This window comes from Hemicordylus capensis, chromosome 4, assembly GCF_027244095.1.
Source record: "Hemicordylus capensis ecotype Gifberg chromosome 4, rHemCap1.1.pri, whole genome shotgun sequence".
NCBI lineage: Eukaryota > Metazoa > Chordata > Lepidosauria > Squamata > Cordylidae > Hemicordylus > Hemicordylus capensis.
The window spans coordinates 220,830,919-220,852,861 of record NC_069660.1 but is presented as its reverse complement, the minus strand read 5'-3'; the positions used below and the strand labels follow the sequence as shown (position 1 = coordinate 220,852,861).

Sequence of the window (21,943 nt, the reverse complement as noted above, 5' to 3'; positions counted from 1 at the left end):
CATCTTCTGTTAGCTGCTATCTTGAGGAGGGGACATTGCCCAAAGCAAATCTGCATCTCTGAGTTGCAAATGGGCCTTTTCTCTTGTCCCAGATTTTGCTAGCCTGGTCCCAAAAGGTGTTAAAAGTCAGGAGTTAGTGAGAGAATTAATTCTATTTGTGTGAGACAGCAATTACATTATTTCTTGTGTACCTCTATCTAGTGTGTAATTATAACAAGAGAATATTTAAAGTAACATAAAAAGGGATACATGTGTGAGACGAGTTAATCAATACATTTGACTGATGCAGAAGCATCCTGTCAGTGAGGAAAAAGGGATAATTTCAACAGTGTGAGACTGGTAATTAAGCCTGACCCATTGAGTCTCTTGTGAATTCCACAAACACTGATAAACAATGCTAGATTCCCCTGCCTTTACAAATCATTTACCAAGCATTACCCAGGCAGATCTGGGTGTCCATTCACCCTGAGTCCAGGCATTAATTCCTGTCTTAATAAAATGGAACCAGACACAGGCCTAAATTCCACATACTTCTGGGTTGGTACCTTTTAAGTCTAAGGCTGGGGTACATGTGCCCGTACATGTGCCCCAACAATTTCCTAAAAATTCCAGTGATTAAACTTCCATTTTAAAAGATAGATCTTCAAAAACATAAGCATGCATGAAAAGATAACAGAAATATTAAGCAGCTCCATCTTGCAAGTGACCAAAAAATCATAAATGTTTTATGAATGTGTGCATAAACGGTTTTTTCCTAAGAATTCATTAGACACTGCATGACTTGATAATGACTGTGTGTCTTCTCTGATCTTTAAGGCCAGGGATGATCAACGAGCAGCCAGCAAACCATTCTGTGTGTATTTCATATGCACCTCATTATATACCATTTTAATGTAGTTGTCAAGGCAAAGAAATGCTGCTGATCTGCTGCTTGAGGGGAAGTTTTCAGCTTACCCAAATCAATGACTTCATACCATCCAAACAGTCCATAACTGTGAAGCCCTTATTGGTGGACAATGCTTTATGGTAGAGCCTAAGCATCAGTGAGGGAGTTGGATTGTTCTGGGCCCTAAGCTAAAGTCTTAATATAGTGGTTCTGGAGGATACTGATGGTGGTCATCTCATCAAGGCAATGCTCATCTGACTAGAACTGAATTTCTGATACCTTCCATCTTCTCGGGTAAGGTAAAGTGTGCTGTCAAGTCGATTTTGACTCCTGGCGCCCACAGAGTCCTGTGGTTTTCTTTGGTAGAACACAGAAGGGGTTTACCATTGCTGCCTCCCACGCAGTATGAGATGATCCCTTTCAGCATCTTCCTTGATCGCTGCTGCCCAATGTAGGAACAGCGGGGAGTCGAACCGGCAATCTTCTGCTTATTAGTCAAGCATTTCCCCGCTGCACCACTTAAGGTGGCTATCTTCTAGGGTAGCTGTAAGCAATTTTCCGACCTGTGGACTCCCATCTGACATCCTGAGGTGAGAATTGTCACCTACCCTCCCTCTCGTTTCCTGATATCAATCCAGAAGTGAAAGAAGGATATAGAGAGAGTATGAATTATGGCAGAGGGACTTGGGGTAAGCCAGTTTTAGGGAAGAAGGCTTGTGATCTGGCACGCCACTGCCATATCACCCTTTCTCAAAATCATTCATAAAACTAGTTATTGACCAGGATTCGATGATTTCCCCCCCATATTAAGGCTTCAAGTTTTTAAATTGTAGATTAGAGGTATTTTAATTTGTCAGAAAGCAATAATGCTTCATTTAAACTCTGAAGAGACCATGCTGAGGAATATTTACACTGACTTTCTTATATTACTACCACTGTCACTACCAACACTTTGTTTCCCAGACAGCAGAACTACTTGGATCCCAAAATTATCTTCCCAACAACAATGACATCAGGCAATCTTTAAAAAATACTCCCTGGAACTTTGATTCTTTCATTAATAATGTATCAAACTGATATGTTTATAAGACTAAATCATATGAATTTAAAATAAACATGAATTTTGTGAGAAGTCCTGTTTTTGACAAAATCACATGTATGTATATACATTCTGCTTTAAAACACACACACACACACACACACACACACACACACACACACACACGTACAAACTGAAATTCAACCATCTCTCTTTTCCCTACAAAATCACTGGAGCATTGACTCTAAAGCAGCCCAGTCTGCAAATTATTTGACTTGTTAGAAGGCTGAGAGCAATTTATCCTGAAAGCTTTCACAGTTCATCACCATTCTACCTATCGCTTTAGTTTATCTCACATTCCCAGAGTAAATGAATGCATATGGAACACCTTGAACACCAATGAAAAGAAAGTAAAACGCCCTGCAGTTCATCACCAAGGCAACTGAGATTTCCTGTATAATATACATTTCATAGCAGAATTTATATAGGTCCCTTCTGAACATAATGCGTCTTGAGATAGATTTGAAGCTCTGTTGAATATGATGCTCCTCATATGCCTCTTCTGCCATCTAAGAGCATCCTCCCCTTCCCGTGGAATGCAGATGGGTGGAAAGTCCCCCCACACACACTTCTTCAATACAGACTGAAAAAGAATCTAGTCCTTGAAATAAGCTTGCATGGACACAAACCAGAGCTGCTTTATTGTCTCTACAAGCTTTGCCCTGGTTCATACATTGCTTGGGACCTTCACATGCTGAATGATGCACATCCCTCCACCACCATGCAGATAACATAATGTCCAGCTGAATGCCCAACTGTGTGGAGGCCCTTTTCACATGATTACTACTCTACCTTGCAAAGGCCCCAGGTAATGTTTGAACCTGGGCCTTGACATTAGATTGCTAACATATCTGAAAAATGTTCCTTCAGCTACAGTGCGCTCTGCCCCAGAGAGCAGTGGCAGCCATTCACATAGTTTGGGAGGCAGGAGAGCTCTCGCCGCCACTCCACTCCACTGCCACTCCGCGGCAGCTTTAAAAGTTAAAAAAATACCAGATAAGCCCCACCCCCAGGTGGCCGTGCCCCACCCCCCAGAGTCCCTGTCTCAGTTTCAGCCAACATAGTGTTGGCAACCCTAGTTCCATATGTTCCCCCTACTTGCTAGTTACCTGAAGCCCAAATTCCATATATTCATTTTCAATGTGGTGAAGTCACACTGAGTTGTTCTACCTACCTCTTCATTTTTTCAGGGTTCTCACCTTCATTTTCATTAGATCTCATCTATTCACTATTTGCTATCAACATCTACTATATATGTCGACAGCTAATATTTACAACATAAGGAGGCTGTTGGTCTTGAAGCCTTCCACCTGACACGATAAATGTCAAAAATGGAAGTTCATTCATTAAAATATTTACTGCAAGTAACCAGAAAAATGATTTCATGTGGTATGGCTGTGTGGGGATATGAGCAGTGTCTACCAAGATTCAGATCTAGTGAGGAGTCTCATCAAAAATGTAATAAGCGATCTAGTTCAAATAAACTGCACTGATGTTGCAGGATGCTGTTGCACCATTCCTGGCCTTTTTCCTTCCTCTCCTCTTACTGTACTCAAGAGGAAGTAACAAAATGACAAGTTTGTGCAACTGTTTCCAGGCTATGTTGAATTATAACAAAATGCTTTTGCAATCGATTCTGCTTAGTACTCCTCCCTCACTATTAAATTCCATGACATAATACAAGTGGTTGGAGTAAATCAGTAAGTAAAACTTTATAACTGCTATAAAATATATCCCTCAAAAAAAAAAAAACACCCTGCAAAAGAGCAATTATTCATACAAGGTTTGGAAGTAAGTTTAATTGGGATATAGTCATGTTTCTGAATAGGCCCTCCTAGTCTTTGCTACCCTGTCTCTTGTCAACAGGACTGCAATTAAAGTGGAGTTGAGGATAAAAACACATCCCATTCCTAAACTGAAGTGATTGATGCTGTCTCCTTCCAGATAGGTCAGCATCTGCTTCTTACAGTTGTCTCCAATCTCCATTGTCAAGACATGCTTCAGGTCAATACTAAAGAACTTTTAAACTCTTTAAATCCCTAATTGCAAGAAATATCATTGCCCTTCTAACTCCAAGAAATGGTTCCACCATTGGTCTTGAATGAGGAGTATTTCTCAGATTAAAATAAAAGTGACATATAAAATAAATAAGTCCCTTGCTCTGCAAGCCTGGGTCAGTAATGGGACTGGTATGGTTAAAGCTGCCCCACCTTCCCTTTCTGTTGCTTTGTGTCTGGTGATCTTGTCGCAACCCCAAAATCATGACTTCACATAGTACATAATTAATCTATGAATTTGCTGCCACTCCTTTACTAAGAAATTTTCCAGGACGTTCAGATGAGTTTTATTGTTTTCTTTTTGCTGACCATAACTCTGATGTTACATATAATGTAGCCAAAAGTTGTGTGGTGGCCAGTAGAATCAGACTCTAATACCTAATCCAATTGTTATACTTTAGGACGAATTGTTATTAATATTTAAAGTTGTATCTGTCTACTTTGTAGGGCTGGTCAGAGACTGAAATAAAACTAAACTGAATTTGCTGCTGCAAGATATGGTGATTGTCACTAGCCTAGATGGCTTTAAATGGGGATTAGACAGATTTGTGGAGCAAAATCTATAAATGGTTACTAGTCATGATTATTATTATTATTATAAAATTGATTTCTATACCGCCCTTCCAAAAATGGCTCACGACAGTTTACACAGAGAAATAATATATAAATAAGATGGATCCCTGACCCCAAAGGGCTCACAACCTAAAAAGAAACCTAAAATAGACACCAGCAACAGTCACTGTGGATAGGGCCAGTTACTCTCCCCCTGCTAAATAAAGAGAATCACCACATTAAAAGGTGCCTCTTTGCCAAGTTAGCAGGGATATCTATATTGTTAATGGAACTGGCCCAGGGTTATTTGGTCAGCACCCCAATGTTCAGGCTTTGTGGGGGAATTAGCTCTTAAAGGGGCTAAGCTCCACCAGTTTTAATATGTGCAATTGTTTGGACTCAAGAAATGACTGGAGTGAGGCAGGATATAGTTTCAAAATCAAAATAAGAATTTATTGGGGGGGGGTACAGAAAAGAGAATTGTGTGATTAAAGCAATAAAAATTTGTCACTAAGCAAATTAACTATGGTAAGGCATTTCTAACTTTCAAGAGCAATAAAGTACGTTTCTAAATCAATCAACTGCAATGAGGCATTTTAGCTTAAAGTCCTAAATGTGTGAGTTCCCGGGTGGGCAAGAGAAAGAGGCTTGAGATAGAGTTGGGGGTAGCTTGGATTTAAGAGAAAGATAGAGGAAAGGACCCAAGAGTGGGGCAAGCGTTCACCTTCACCTGATCTGGACAACGGGGCTTCTGGGCTACAGGATCTTGCTCCTTCAGCATGGCGGAGAAGCAGGAGAGCTGCGGAGATTAGTAGAGGGAGGGGTGCCCACAAGAAGGGGTTCTCTGTGGGTCCAGCTTCCTATGGGTACGAGGCAAGTTGGATGGATCAGTAAAAGAACCGATCCAGATAGTGATTTCGAGCTCTTTTCAGGGTGCAAGAGAGCACAGGACGGAGTCCCAGGTATAGCATACAAGGGGGCATGAAGCTCAGTTGTTGGAGTCCCAGGTGGCAAGACCAAAGGAGAACAAGAGAGTGCTTGTTGCAATGGAGTCCCAAGTAAAAGGAACACACTGGGTCATGGAACTGGGGTACTTATATCCCAAAATGTGCCTTGGAGGTACATTCCTAATGTTGTACTTGGCTGATTAGGGGGGGCAGGGTGGACCTGGATGGAATTCTTCCTGGGAGTAACAATGTGGGGATTGCCTTTTGTGTGCAAGGCTGATTGTGATGAAAATCAGAGTATGCAGGTGCACAAAAGAGTATCATGCTGGGTTCTTCTGTAATCCTATCAATAATTTCAATGGTAACTAGAGGGCTACGTCACTGACTCATCTCCTTTGTAATGGGGAGAGCATTACTTCACTACCTTATCTACTTTTCTTCCTGTTTGGCATAATCGGCTTGTTAGCGTGTTGTTATCTCCTGTGAAAGGCATGAGAGGAGTGAGGTGGTTCACTCTAAGTTTAGAGGGGCCTTGGATACCAGTTAACTTGCTATAGTTAACTCTAAAGTCTACTTAGTTGGGGCTCCCACATGGGGAGGTGGGGTACATCTTATCCCCATCCCAATTCGCTTTGCAGCCAAATCTAGGGGTAACTAGCCCAGTGCCAACTAAGTGACTTGTCCCCATGTGTACCATGAATTGAGAGCTCACATTGCGGTGCAGCTTCTGGGCATATCCAAAGTGCAATCTCCAAGCCTGGAGATGCAACTGCAAACAGGGAGGCTCCTGGGAGCCAGGTAGAATAAGCATAGCTTTTAACAATATGAGACTTCAATAGTCAGGTGCTTGATTAATTGATTGATTGATTGATTGATTTGATTTGATTTGTATACCGCCCTTCCAAAAATGGCTCAGGGTGGCTTACACAGAGGAATAATAAATAAGATGGATCCCTGTCCCCAAAGGGCTCACAATCTAGAAGAAACATAAGATGGACACCAGCAACAGTCACTGGAGGTACTGTGCTGGAGCTGGATAGGGCCAGTTACTCTCCCCTGCTAAATAAATAGAATCACCACACTAAAAGGTGCCTCTTTGCCAAGTTAGCAGGGGTATTAGCAAGTGGCATTATGCCACTTGAATACCAGTTGATGAGGGTAAACAATGGCGGAGGGAGGAATGGAGGAAGTACCTCCATGCACTTCTTCTGGGCTTCCCATCCTATGGGCAGGATGCCAAACTAGATGTATCTTTGGGTCTGATCAAACTGGGCTCTTCTTATGTACTGCATCTACTATGAATCAAATGTGGCAGTTCCCATCATGCTAATAAGCCAAAATATATGCTGACATTATTTTATCAAAAAGAATACTTATATACTGTTTTGCAAAAAAAAAAAAGTTCTCAAAGTGGTTTACATAGAAAAAGGTTTCCTGTCCCAAAAGGGACTCACAGTCTAAAAAGAAACCCAAGGAAGACACCAGCAACAGCCACTGCAAAGATGTTGTGTTGTGGTTGGATGAGGAGTTGGGGACAGTTGCTCTCCCCCTGCTAAATATAAGAGAGTCACCATTTTAAAGGGTGCTTCTTTGCCCATTTAGCAGTAATTTAAGCAAACATAATGTAGATACTGTATGCTGAGATTTTGTTTTGTACACATCACTCTTAGGTACATTGCACAAGTGCAACACTATGCTTACCACAACATTTGACTTTGCTGATCATGTGCCATCCATCATATATGCCCTCTATGTTTGTTTGTTTTCTTTTTCTTTTCTTTTCTTTCTCCCCACCCCCCCTCTCTTTCTCTCTCTCTCCCTTCCTGACCTAACATGTCTTGTTCATCTTGTTTCCTCATCTAATTCGGACAATGGCAGCCTCTTCCTCCTGAAGGGGAGGAAGAAGCATCAAGAACGTTTTTGTCCCTCTGAAGAAAATCATTGCTTTGATGGTTTGCAGCCCCAATAACTAATTATAATACTGACTCAGTTGAGGAATTAGATCCAGAAAAAACTCCTCTCTTAATCCTTATTTGTGAAAATTTTATTAATATTGCTTTTGCTGATGAGCCAGGTGTCTTGATGATTTGAAGATAAATAGTCTTGAAAAGAATTCAAAGTGATATGGTACAAGCACCAACAAAAGAAAGTACTCTTTCACATAGCACATGATTAAACTGTGCAACTCTTTGCCACAGGATGTGGTGATGGCCACCAGCTTGGATAGCTTTAAAAGGGGCTTAGACAAATTCATGGAGGACAGGCCTATTGATGGTTACTAGTCTTGATGGCTATAGACTACTTTCAGCCTCAGAGGCAGGATGCCTCTAAATACCAGTTGCAAGGGAACAACGGCAGGAGAGGGGACACGCCTTCATCTCTTGCCTATTGTAAACCACCCAGAGACATAGGTTTTTGGTGGCATATAAATATGGTCTTCCCGGAGGCATCTGGTGGGCCACTGTGTGATACAGGATTCTGGACTAGATAGGCCTTGGGTCTGATCCAGCAAAGCTATTCTTATGTATGCATAGCTGCTGATGTGTGCCCATTCATCCCAGTGTAATCTCTGATTAGATGGGCTTTGCAGGTAGTTGAATCGCTACAAAATCCTGCAGAAGACATCCGGAGATGTGACACCATGATGACACACCACAAGTATCTATTTATGTTGCATACCACTGTTCACTCTCTGCAAAGTCTACCAATTCTAAACTGCTTCCCCCTCCCACACTAGCATATCTCAACTTTCCCCCCCTAAATATGTGTAAAGAAAAATGACCCCCGGCCCCTATGTATGCCATGTTACCTAATGAGAAACTGGTTTTATTTCACACAGCTTCCACAGTCCATTGCATGGTGCTACTTTACTAATCACTTCAGTGTCACTATGGAACCACAGCATCATCCTTGTAATACATATATACCCCTGCTGAATCCGTTATGTTGTTTTGACCTTCCTCTCACTCCTTCATCCCTAAAAGAAGAACCATATTCTACGTATTCTCCGCTTTGAGAACTTTTGTTGAAAAGTGGTATATAAATATTCACCATACATAAAAATAAATCCAGCTAAATAACATATAGAAATTAAATGCATGTACAAATTTGTCTAATATACCAGCTTTTCTCAGCCATGAGTTCAGTTTTCTAGTAGGTGCAATAGTTGCACTGTTTTAATACAGAGTTCTGGACCTTGAAGCTATTTTTTCAGTGTATACTGGGCACGGTCTAGCTTTGTTAAAATAAGTGGGAATTTTGACATTGGCTAATATCCAGATTAACATCCTCATTACTTGGCACCCGTGCTTCTTGCCCTTTTTCTTTGTCCCCTTCCATTCCCACTAGTTATCACAAAGCAGGAGAGGTTAGCTTAATAGAAACACAAGCCAATGATTAGCATTAGTGGCTGCTGTCACTAATCACTTGAAATGCTGCTAATAGTATTTGGGGTCTTACATTAAAAAACGGATTCTATTCATCTATGCCAAGATGATAAATAACAAGGATTATTTCTAGTGCTGCATTATCTCCCCCCCCCCCCACCCTACCCAAACATCTGTGTTCTAACTGGTTGATAGAATAATGTCACTCTGGCACACCAGGGAAGTAACTTGCCTAGGGAGCAAGGGGCTGCTGGTTCGAATTCCTGCTCGTATGTTTCCAAGACTATGGGAGACACCTATATCAGGCAGCAGTGATATAGGAAGATGCTGAAAGGCATCATCTCATACTGTGTGAGAGGAGGAGGCAATGGCAAACCCCTCCTGTATTCTACCAAAGACAACCACAGGGCTCTGTGGTTGCCTCGAGTCAACACCGACTCGTCAGCACAACTTTACCTTTATAGAAAAGGATTGTTACTGTAACACATACTAGCAATTCATACATTTTAGAAACGTAATCACTAAGTGGCTGATCCTAAGCTGTAAATTTTATGGTCTGGTAAGGGCTGGCGTAAAGCACAGTGCTGTTTTTAATAACATCCCCTTGCTCTAGCGCTGGCGATGGGATTTCACTGCCTCTTCTATCAAAGGAGCAGCAGCCAGCGATGCTGCTTGTCTAGTGCTGCAGGCCAACTCCTGCGTCGCGCACATGGGCAGTGCAAGGGGACATCTTCAGCGTGGAGTGAGGTGGAGCTGGGGCCGGGTAGCTGCCAGCCCCTGGCACCGGATCCCAAATACAGTGTGTGGCTCCTGAGCATTTAATGCTGCTGTTGCAGACTTGTGCCTGCTAGGGGCAGCGGCAGTGGGATTTCCCCTTATGCATGTCATGATGGAGCTGTCCAGCTTCCCCCCCCCCCCTCCCGGTTTTATACTTGGTGCTGTAAATGGAGCTGGAGGAGGGAATAGGGCAGAACTGCCCGAGACCTATTTCATTCAATATTTCACAACTAAAAAGTGGTTGGTATAATCTGCAGTGTCCTGAATTGAAATCCAAATCTTGTGGGAGGTGTATTATCTCTTCTTCTGCATATTATCTTCACATTATATCTGTCCTACAGGACTTTAATTTCTTTTGCTTTGTAAACCACTCTGAGAATTTCTCCTTAATACTGTTACCACTTGGAAGAGCCTTCATGCGGTGTCTCTTCATTGCACCTTTGCAATTTATAGCTTTCCTAGTGTTGCTGACACAGAAACCCTCTGGTAACAGGATACTGGACTAGACAGACCCTTGGTTTGATCCAGGAGGGCTCATCCCATGTGGTAAAGAGAATCATTAAGCCCTGTGCTAGTAGTTAAAAATGTGGTTTTAGTTCAGTCACAGAGCATGTGCTTTGCATGCAGAAGGTCCTGGTTTCAACCTTTTGAATCTCTAGTAGGGCTGTGGAGAACAGTGCAACATGCTACCAGACCAGCATGATTACTCAGAGAACCTTTTTATGCAGTCTCCATGTGACAGTTGTACCATGTAAGCCTTCAGCCCTGCTAACATAGTCTGCTGATCTGGCTTACCTGATGTTCTGTTCTCAGAATCTCAGGAGAAGGAGGGAGAGATCATGCCTTTCATGACCAAGAACCAACAACATCTGTGATTACCTGTGCTTTACCTCCTCTTAACTGATTATTGTTATGACAAGTGCTACATTGTCAGTAGTAAATGCAATAAGAACATAAGAACAGCCTTGCTGGATCAGGCCCATCTAGTCTAGCATCCTGTTTCACACAGTGGCCCACCAGATGCCGCTGGAAGCCTACAGGCAGGAGTTGAGGGCATGCCCTCTCTCCTGCTGTTACTTCCCTGCAACTAGTATTCAGAGGCATCCTGCCTCTGAGGCTGGAGGTAGCCTATGGCCTTCCAACTGGTAGCCATTGATAGACCTCTCCATGAAGTTATCCAAACCCCTCTTAAAGCCATCCAGGTTGTTGGTTGTCACCACATCTTGTGGCGGAGAATTCCACAAGTTGATTATGCATTGTGTGAAAAAGTACTTCTGTTTGTTGGTCCTAAATTTCATGGCAATCAGAATGTGTACATGAGCAAATGGAACCAGTAGTACTTAGTTATATCAGAGAAGCCAGAAGGAGAAATACCATTTAATATTATTTCATTACATCTCACTTCCAAATTCTAAACTTAATTTTTCTTGTTTCCTGACCAGCCCCAGTTCAGCCACATTACCCTAATAATACTACAGATTGTTTTGAGATCACTTGTGTAGCATGTTAAGTGTCTTGCCTACTGTTCATTTTTGCCCTTGCAAAAATAATTAGTCTTGCCAATAAAAATAAGAAATATCCATGCTCTCACCCTTCTCTAAACCTGTGCTACTGACATTGCTAGGAATTTTACAGAAAATAGAAAAACTTGTACAAGCACATGGTTGTGGAGGACAGTCAAAGGAAGGCACGAGACAATGGGCAAGGGGGGCAGAGTGGCATAGAAGTTGGGTGCCTAGGAAGAGATCGGCTATCTTAACCTGCTCTTTAGCCTAGGAAGAGAATTGATACCTTAACTTTCTAGCAGATGCTCTTTCCATATTTTCAAGCATTTTCCATAAACATGTGAACTAGAAACCTGTTGCTACTGCTGGTCTTGCTTTTGCTTTAAAAATGAGATTTTTAGGCCTCATGGTTCTGTGCCTGAGTCCGAATACACGCTCACCTACATGATAAGAATACACACAACCCTGGTTTATTATCCAGGCGAAGTGAAAGATGCTTAACTCCACAGAACAAGTCATCCTGAAAAATAATTATTCACGAACAATGGAGTAGTCTCCTCCTTCTCTCTCTCTCTCTCTCTCTCTCTCTCTCTCTCTCTCTCTCTCTGAGAAAAAAACCTCAGAGAACCAGCAAACTGTAGTGCCTGTTCCATTCAATCTCATCATTGCATTTGCATTTATTGTCTTTTCACAAATCCGGCTTTTGACTCTTTTGTTAAAATGCAACAGGTTTCCAGGTGTTTTTCAGGCATATTAATTGGAGAACATAGAACTCTTCATGCTCAGAAACGTGCATGGCATGCTTAAAGATTGCTCAGCCAGTTCTAGTTGCTAAGCATTTTGAGAAATTGGAATGTACCATTCCATCAAGGCTACTTGTGAGTTCTTTTCTTCTGCCACAATGGAGGGGAAATTTATCATCACCTAAAAATGTTGATAGCACAAATTGCATATTTTTTTAAATTTTAAGAAGAGAAAAACCAGTACCGGGGGGTGGGGGGGACACCTACCCTTGTGGATGAGATCAGTTGTACTTCAAGTCCATGTATTCTTTTAATTATTTTATCTGGATAAGAATAGAGGTCAGAATTTAAAAAGTCTTTCAAACATGACAAAGTGAATTTTGCAGGAATGTGATGAAAGCAGAGACCAATCCCTCTGAAAATCTGTACTTGGGGAGACAGTAACCTCCCTAATGAGCTGCTGCCTCCAACTGACATCCAGGCTAAGGAAACACCAATACTACACGAGAAGCAGCTGTGCTGCTGCTGAGTTCCTAACATAATGCTGCAGTGGTGCTCACATAGTGAGGGATGTCTTCTTGTTCCCCTGAAAGTGGTCTGCACCACCTGAAAATATGTCTCTGAGGGCAGTGTGCAGGGGTGTAGCTAGGGTAGAGGGGACCCATGTTCACCCCTCATGGATGGCCCCTTGGAATGAGGGAGTTAATGAAGAAAATAGGGAGGGGTGGAGCTGGGGGTCCCTCAGGAGCTTGGGGGCCTGGGTACTTTGAACCCATCTGCTCAATTATAGCTACATCCCTGGCAGTGTGACTCTCAGGGACATATTTTCATGTGGCACAGAGTGTGTCTGGGAGAAGGGGAAGTCATTGAAATTTGCCTCCTCCCATATGCAGTTGTTGCTGCTGAGCCAGTTGAAGCAGACTGAGATGATAGACTAAGATGTGTAGTGGAATTCTGGATTGCACCACTTTAGACTGTGTGTGCTGGGTATATTTGAGAATGTTCTCAAGTTTAAGGATGTCTTACTTTTAGAAAACAGGTATGTCAATGAGAGGGCTCCTTTCTCCCTGGTATGTTAGTGCACCTCAGTCTACAGCCTTATTTTGTGTTAAGTATAAAATGGCTCTTGGGTTCTGTTCTGATGCTACATTGGCAGCATAGCCAGTACTGCAATGTGGTTCCTTCCTGTTGTTCCAGTTCAACACTGTTGAACAGTATTGATCATTCCATGTCACAACGAGCTCTTCATGTTATTTTGAGCAGGGGAACTTGCTCAGCATTCTTTCTACAACTTGTTTCAAAGTGAACTAGAGTTTTCCACAACCTTGAAGAAAGATGATGATGTGGTATGTTGGGTCTAGCCAGCAAGCAAAATTCAAGTTGAATTGGGTTAGTTCATACATGGGAAAATGCAAATGGCATACACTAGCTTTCTTGAGATGAACGACCTAAAATCAGTGGTACTACTTCTTCTTCTTCTTCTTCTTCTTCTTCTTCTTATTATTATTATTATTATTATTATTATTATTATTATTATTATATTCGATTTCTATAATGCCCTTCCAAAAATGGCTCAGGGCGGTTTACACAGAGAAATAATACATAAATAAGATGGATCCCTGTCCCCAAAGGGCTCACAATCTAGAAGAAACATAAGATAGACACCAGCAACAGTCACTGGAGGTACTGTGATGGGGGTAGATAGGGCCAGTTACTCTCCCCCTGCTAAATAAAGAGAATCACCACGTTAAAAGGTGCCTCTTTGCCTCTTTACTTGCAAGCTATAATTCTGTATTATGCGCTCTATGTGGGGCTGCCAGTTTCTGCAGTCCAGAAACTGCAGTTGGTCCAGAATGCAGCAGCCAGGTTGGTCTCTGGGTCATCTAGGAGAGACCATATTACTCCTGTGTTGAAAGAACTACACTGGCTGCCGATATGTTTCTGGGCAAAATACAATGTTACCTATAAAGCCGTAAACAGCTTAGGCCCTGGGTATTTAAGAGAACGTCTTCTTCACCATGATCCCCATTGCCTGTTAAGATCATCTGGAACGGTTCATCTGCGGTTGCTGCCAACTTGTTTGGTGGCTACTCAGGAATGAGCCTTCTCCATTGCTTTCCCTGGACTTTGGAATATGCTCCCTGTTGAAATAAGAGCCTACCCATTTCTGGCAGTTTTTTGAAAGGCACTGAAGACATATTTATTCACCCAGGCTTTCAATTAGATTTATAGTTTTAATATTTTAATGTTGGGTTTTAAAATGATTTTAATGTTAATGAGTTTAATGTATAAATGATGTTAATTATTTAATTCATTTAATGTTTAAATGATTGGAACTGTAAACTGCCCAGAGACACAGGTTGTGGGTGGTATAAAAATTTGTTAAATAAATAAAGTACTAAAAATCACAGATACTTTGTGTGATTTTAGGGGGTCTTGTGTTGGTTTGGCTTTAGTCTATCTGCCCTTTCTTTTGCTTTGTAGTTTTTTGGATTATAAATGTTTGTGAACCCTGCTTCACAACACCAGGGCTGCTGTGCAGCATGAAAGGCAGCCCCAGTGGTGTATTGTGACCGGGCTGCTGTGGAATATCTTGACACCTCTTCCTGTTAGTTGTGCAGTGCCACAATGGAAGGAGCACTCACTGCACAACTGCCTGAAAGCAGTTTGAGTCATTCCACAGCTGTACCATCGCTCTACACTTCCAGAAGTTGTGCAGCAACCTTGTGGGTCCCTAACACCAACATAGGGTACTATGGGAGCTATTGTGGTATAACGATTGGGACCTGGGAGGTCTGAGTTCAAATCCCTGCTCAGCCATGGAATTCACTTGGTGACTCTGGGCCGATCAATGTATCTTTCAGGCAAATCTACCTCACAGGGTTGTTATGAGGATACATATATCTCACCAGATTCCCCTTTACCAGTATAGTTCAGAGCCGGCTCAGTACGAACCAGGCCTGAGGGTGATCCAGTTAGACCCGGAACCCGATGAGCCGGCTCAATGTCAAGTCCAGCCCTAACTGAGCTGGCTTGCACACCCCTACTTTGAAGTGTTCAGAGTATTTCACATATATTACCTTGTTGTCATCCTTACAACAGACCTGTGAAGTAAATATTGTTTTCCCCATATTAAAGATGGAGGCTGAGGCTGACTGATTTGGATGAGGGCTGGTCACCTAATAAATTCATGATAAAGGTGAGATTCAAACTTGGGACTTTCTGATTTGTAGCTCTGCATTACAACATTGCATTAGATATTACAAATCATAATATATTCCTAACCAGATGATAAAAATAATTATTGTTTCTTAGAATGTTAGCATATATTTTGCCACCATTCACATCATGATAATTATCATAAATTGTTCCCCAAATATATTTTGCAAATGAGTCCTTAATGTTCACTCTGATACAAAATTGCAGAAGAGTTCACAACACAGATTGCAATACAAGGATGCTTTTAGACACCCATGTGCTTGTTTGAAGAGTTAATAGATGCAAAATATTCAAATATTGTATCTTGCTAATGTCTGTGAAGAGCCCATTTGTGTTGATGTAAAGTGCAATGCAGTCCAGAGTTAATTTAAAACAGATGGGCTTTAGTGAGGAAAAGTTCCTTTCTTTTTGCTACTGAAGGCAAACCTTGCTTTTGTATTTCTCAGTTTGTGATTTGCACTTGGTAGCATCCTTAGTGACCTATTTCTAATGCAACGGCAGATTACACTTCAATAGAGTGAATAATTCATAGGTATGGTAGCACTATCACGGTGGCAATACAATTGAAGCTTTTATGCCTGTCTAATTGTGGAGGGAGGCAGCATTCTCTGGCATTTTCTACTGAATTAGCAAAACAAGATACATGTGAAATGACTGATTCTTTCAAAAGCAGCAACATCAGGGACAATGAACAATGCTAAAAGGCAGGTTGGAACAAGCAATGTTGGATCCAGATGTTAGTTATAGAACTTCTATTGGGGATTCTTGGTAGGGGTTGGCATAATGTTACATAATTGAAGAGAGTAAAGGAAGAAATGGGCAACATTGGTTTTCTGCATTTAGTACTGCAAAATTGTATTGGAAAAGTTCACCAGTGGAAGCTTTTAGGTAAGACACACACATAGCTAGAGAGAAAAGAGGAAGGGCGATATGAGCAGGTATTAGCACTGCACTACATTCAAAGGTTTCTCACATGATGGATACATTCTGTAAATATTTAATTGCAAATCAAAGCATGTATGTTGGGTGCAAAGGTAGCAGCTAAGGTTTTAACATATTTGTATGTGTCAAACCAGACTAATTTCCAGTTTCATGTGAATCTCGCAGGCTTGTAAAATAAGATGAACTGAGCTTCTTGTGCTAATGGGGAAGAAGGAATGTCTTTTTAAGTGGCAGGAAGGCAGATTTAGATTAAATGGACATTTTAATGAATGTTTAATTTGATGAATGTTTAATTCATCATCAAACATGCCTGAACTGTAACTAAACTTTTTGATGCCTTCAATGGTTTGACACAATGGCTGACATCCAGACTAAATTACTTGTATACGTGCTAAGTATTATGAGTAGTCTTATAAAATTAAGTAGTCCATTTAGATGCACTCTGTCCTGAGTAGTACTATTCAGTAAGTCAGGGCTTGACAAATTTCATATGGATTTAGGAGCCAGACAATAACTTGACAAAATTACCAACTTAGTGACCGACATTGTGGAGGGGAAGGGTAAATGGAATTATCTTTATCCCCTTTATAAATAATATACATAAAACAGAAATTTGCTTTAGCAAATATTATGTTAACTAACTCTACCTCTGAATATCGAAGGCTGAATATCATAGTCTAGGAACCATGGCACCTGGGATCTGTCAAGCACTGTGGCAGGTTAGTCTGAATGTCAGCCACTGCTTGCGTTTAGCAAGTAGTTTGGGGACACATAGCCTTGCTACTATTCTTTCCCTGTTTTAAAAAGATCTAGCTAAATGTACACTTCAGGAGAAGTGGAACGTGCAACCTCTAGTGTTAAAATGTAAAGTAAATTAAAGAGTAAAATCAAAACCAGCATTGCTGCAAGGAAAGAGGAGTTGACTTTGCTGTTGTTTCAATTGACCAAGGAGTACTTCTGAGCTGGAATGCTGTTGTTGGAAAGCACTGCTGTAAAGAAGTTGTGTGTTCTCATTACTCACCTGTGTTCACCTGTAAAAAAAGAGACATGAGCCAAAGCAGTTATGATGGGCACATGTGTATCATTTACCTAGAGAGCTGGTATAGCAGAGTGGCTAGGTGACTGCAATTTAATTGGGACTTCCCTGTTCAGATCTTCCCTCTTCCAACAACTCATTGGGTGACCTTATGCCACTCCCTCTCAACCCCAGCTACAATATGGTGATATTTACTTATTTTGCAGGGTTGTTGTACAGATTGACATGTGAAGTGTCTCTTTATGTACTCAAAAAGCATGATGCAAGTGCTAAGTATTATAAGAAGAAGGGCCTTGTTGGATCAGACCAAAGGTCCATCTTGTCCAGCATTCTATTTCAAACAGTGGCCAACCAGATGCCTTTGGGAAACACAGAAGTGAGACATGTAGGTGAATCATCCTCTCCTGCTGATTCCCAGCTGCTGATATTCAGAAGTATACTCTCCAAGTTCATATCTCTGAACTTGGAGATCGCTTATAGCCATCATTGATAGGCTACCATCTGTTACTTTTAAAATTTATGGAAGTAAGTGCCCAATGCTTTTCTGGTCACTGATTGTGTGAATTTTAAAAGGACAAGCAATGAGCAATATGTGCATCCTTCACAACCTGTGAGGCACACATGGATTTTGTCCTGGGATGTGCAAATGTTCATTTGTTTTTCAGTTGTTGTACACAGTTTGCATGTTTTTCCTGGAGGTGGTACCCATACTTCTTTTGTGCAGACATTGCCTTTTCCTAGCACTCAGACTGCAAATTAAAACCCATGTGAGATAAAAGACTTGAAACCACTGTTTAGAGATACATTCTCTCTCTCTCTCTCTCTCTCTCTCTCTCTCTCTCTCTCTCTCTCTCTCTCATTTCATATCATTTAGCATCTCTATTTTTTCCATATGGTTGCTTGTGTGTCTAGCCTGATCTGAAGGAACTGGAGAAGGTTGTGCTACCTTGAAATCAGTAGTTATAGAATAGATATAGAGACACTCTCTGCTCACTTGGAGACCTGTCTATGAAGGCAAAGGCTGTGTTCAGTCACTAGGTGCTGCTGAAGGTGATGTTTTATTTATTTAAAATATTTATGCCCCTCCCCTCCAGTACACTGTTAGCCATCATGAGCAGTAAAGTCAATAAAAGCAAAATTAGTATACTATAAAGCAATACTTTTAAAAAAATAAATAAATAGAAACAAAACTAAAACAAATCAGTTTTAACCAAAATTTTAAAATACAGATTAAAATATTAGCAGTTAAAGGTAAAAATCCACCAAATAATTACAGCTAAAATGTTAAAATGCCTCTCCAAAAAGATGGTTCTTCAACAGTTTCTTAAAGACCCTAAAGGAGGCTGCATAGCAGAGCTCTTCCGAGAGGGCGTTCCAAAGTTGATGGGCCACAATGATGAAAGAAACAGCATCTTTGCTTGGCACCTAGTGACAGACTACATCATTACAGCTCTAAAAGGGGACAGGAGTATGTATTAAATCCAGAGAGGATGCATGTTTTAAGACCCATATCTGCACTTTAACCTAAGAAAAGTTGTTACACATAGTGGCCAACATCCAGTCTAATAAAGTGCATGTGTAGTGGCAAACATACACTACAGAGAAGGGGTGATTTTTGTCAGTCTCCTATTCCCTCTGTAGCCAATTGTGACTGTAAAATATTTGATTTGCTGAAAAACAAAAAATAGAAAACCATGATGAACCAAATATCTGTCTGAACTGGAGCATGAAGATCCTTTTTGTGCAGGCACAGTGCAATGGCATTGTATGAGCTTCAGTGAAGGAATGGAAGCCATTGCATCCAAACCATACAAGGATGTCCTTTCAGAACTGTGGAGTTTTCCTCTGTTCCTTCCTATACTCATGGACATCTGTGGAGTGTCTCAAAAATCCTTGAATTTCCAAACAACTGCTGTACACTCTTTTTCCTGAAAAAGCAGTTGCACAAAACAAGGCATGTTATAGTAGCAGGCCAATGCATCGGTACTGACATTTTACATGCAGAAATGCATGTACAGTATTGCTGTTTGCATCACAGTTTTCATTCCATTTCATCCATAAGCCTATATGCATGAGTACAGGCACTAGAGGAGAAAAGAGGAAAGCATCTTCATAGACCATCCAAGAAAAGTGGCAGCTACAGATTCAAACATGATTTTGCTTATTTTAATTTCACCATAGGCTTTGCCCATGTATGCTCCAATCTAGCTTTAGTCGCTACATATCAGTAGTTGCCCATAGTGGCTTGGCACACAGTTGGAATGAACATACCACTGAGAGTCATACAGTGCTGATAGACATCCACACTCTGAAGTGCATTCCGATGCACATTCAGCCTGTTCCCACCCAATCTCTGCCTTGCTTGCAGAAGCGTTTGTGTGTGCAACCACCAATTTGTTCCCAATGAAAAATAAATCAAATAGAACTAGACAGAGAAAGGTTTGGGATAATTGTCCTCTCACTGGAACAACAATAACTGTGTTTGGAAATCAAACCTGATGGATTGCCGCAGCATCTTCTCACCACTATGTTAAAAAAAATCAAACTCAAGGCTTCACTGAGATATGGGGGACCACATTATATAAATATTTTTAGAGGAAGCAAGAAAGCCAGAGTAATCAAATGAAGGGAAAAGGCAGGTCCTCCTCACCTATAGCAGCTAGTTAAGTCTCTGTCAAGCAGCTGTTTCCCTGATCCCTGTAGTGACAGCACAGATGACTCTCCAAGGCAGCCACTGCTACCCATCCCCCTTGGTCTCCTCTCTTGTCTCCACGCATTCCCTCTCCTCCCTACTGTAACTTTACCAGGGTAACAGAATCGCTGATGCTTCTGCTGGCAGAAGAATGAGTCAGACCAGCTAATGACTGAGCACAAGCTGGTAACTGCTGCTCTCTCTCTCCCTTCTAACCCCCTCCCATCTCTCTCCCCCCCCCCCACCGCCTTTTAAATCAGAAACACTAACTAAGCCAGGACTGGCTGCATAATAGACAGCAGTACAAGCTGCTACTCAGATCCTATTGCTGCTGTTATGAGGATCGACTGTAGAAGAGGAACTTTGGGGTTGCAAATCTGGGAATTTAACTTCCCTACTATGAGTGTGAGTCTGTTCATTTAGGTGGGTGCCTCTTTTCCTCCCTCCCTTAATTTTCTAACTCATGAGGACTAATATTTTTGCATTTTGCTTCACAATATTATAGTGTTGGATATTGTCCTGTGCTGTAGTAGTTGTCTGTATCAGCTGTCCCCATCATAAAGCTATTACCGAATATATCAACTGAACATTTATTCTTTACTGTGTATGTCAATTGCTGTAAGAAAATTGTTCTTAAAGGGTGAAATTATTGTTGCCATTGATAGTGTGGTGTGGCATTTCAGTACAGTTGTGATGTGGAAACTGAGATATTGTTGAATGAATTCAGTATCCAGAATCTTTGGTAATGATTTTCTCTTTTCAATGTAGTAAAATTTTAAGTCTTATGGATGTCCTGGGTAATAACATATGTTCAAGGGAATAAAATATAGACATATTTATTAATATGGAAATAACTATTAAAATAACTATTTATTGTTGTGAAAAGATTTCACTGAGTTTACCAAAGTTACCTTTTCATGGTGAACTCAAGCTTACCTCTGTAAGCCTCTGTGCCTGGAAGCGTAGGTACCACTTAAAAAGAAAACAAAACTCCCAGAGATTTGAAATCTATATGATGGATAGTAATTAAGATTGTCTTTTCATTTTGAATTTTTTTCAACAGTAATATCTTTTTGTGGCACACTGATAAAACTGGTTGTTTCAACCCCTTTTAGGATTGAGAAATGCTGAAATGATTGTCAGAAGGGTTCTCCCTGAATATAAAGGCTTTTCAAATACTTTGGAATGTGATTTTTAAAAAATGTAACTGATGCCCCTCCTTTTGTTTTTTTGCACCTCCATCAAGCAGATAGACACAGCACTCTTGTGTCCCTTGACAACCCTGTCATTATCTGTACCATAGTAATGGGATTTGAAGGAGCCTAAGACAATCTTTTGCATACTTCCAAATGTTGAGCGCAACTCACCAAGAAGACTCAAGCTCCCATTGAGCTTATACAAGAAAATTTCCCAATGGATTATGCTTGATCCCTGAAGAAGCCTTTTCCATCCTCTGTGCTTTCTTCGAAAGTCAGAATTCTTTTCTAGGGAGAAGTACTTGAATTATGTATCACACTGAACAGAGCTTCTTAATCAGCCGTCCAAGAAACATTTCAGAATTTCCCAGCAGGCTTTTATGAGATCATTTGTCAGAATAGGACTATAACTCTCTAAGCGAATACATTGCACTGTGTCAAATCACAGTATTCTCTATCTCCAAATTAGTTGACTCCTATGATGCTTCTTCAGTGTGAAAGGGCACTTTCCTGCCTTTTGGGAAATGTTGTGGTGACAGTGATTATAGCCATTTCTTCATCTGTTATTCCGAATACCAGCAGACTTCTACTTTTTCAGTCTGTATATCTTAAAGTGTTGCTTGTGATGATCTGACCATAAATTTTCCCCTGAGTGTCTCAGTGTTCATGTTTTTAGCTGTGGCCACACACCAGGAGACCTTAGCAAGGAACATTCCCAATTAGAAACATTTTCATTTGTATTTGTGCACAGCTAATTAGGATTCAGGGGCAAGTCTTCCTTTCTGAATAAACAAAGGCAAGGATGTGCTCAGTGAGGGTGGCATGGGAAGGGGGAAGTTCCTTTCCCCTTGAGGAAACTGTTCTGTGCTAGCTGCCAGCCCCAACTCTGACACAACGCTAAGCTAG

At 41.1% G+C, this 21,943-nt stretch overlaps 1 protein-coding gene and 1 long non-coding RNA gene across 10 annotated transcripts in view; one reads left to right on the top strand and one right to left on the bottom strand.

The window, feature by feature from the left end:
* Window positions 1-21,943, top strand: part of RIPOR2 (RHO family interacting cell polarization regulator 2) — a 171,212-nt gene that overhangs the window by 67,467 nt on the left and 81,802 nt on the right. The window contains exon 1 of one of the 9 annotated variants that reach the window (XM_053246282.1): window positions 15,091-15,151. The exons of 6 other annotated variants lie outside the window; for them this stretch is intronic. The gene's annotated coding sequence lies outside the window, so the exon portion shown is untranslated. Of the gene's footprint in view, window positions 1-15,090; window positions 15,152-20,119; window positions 20,265-21,943 lie in introns of those variants that run through there. 2 more of the 9 variants (XM_053246280.1, XM_053246284.1) reach the window with 2 other exon arrangements.
* Window positions 18,189-19,915, bottom strand: LOC128323347 (uncharacterized). The gene is made up of 2 exons (XR_008306219.1): window positions 19,800-19,915; window positions 18,189-19,077 (listed from the first exon to the last, which is right to left on the bottom strand). It is a non-coding gene; the product is annotated as an uncharacterized LOC128323347 (long non-coding RNA).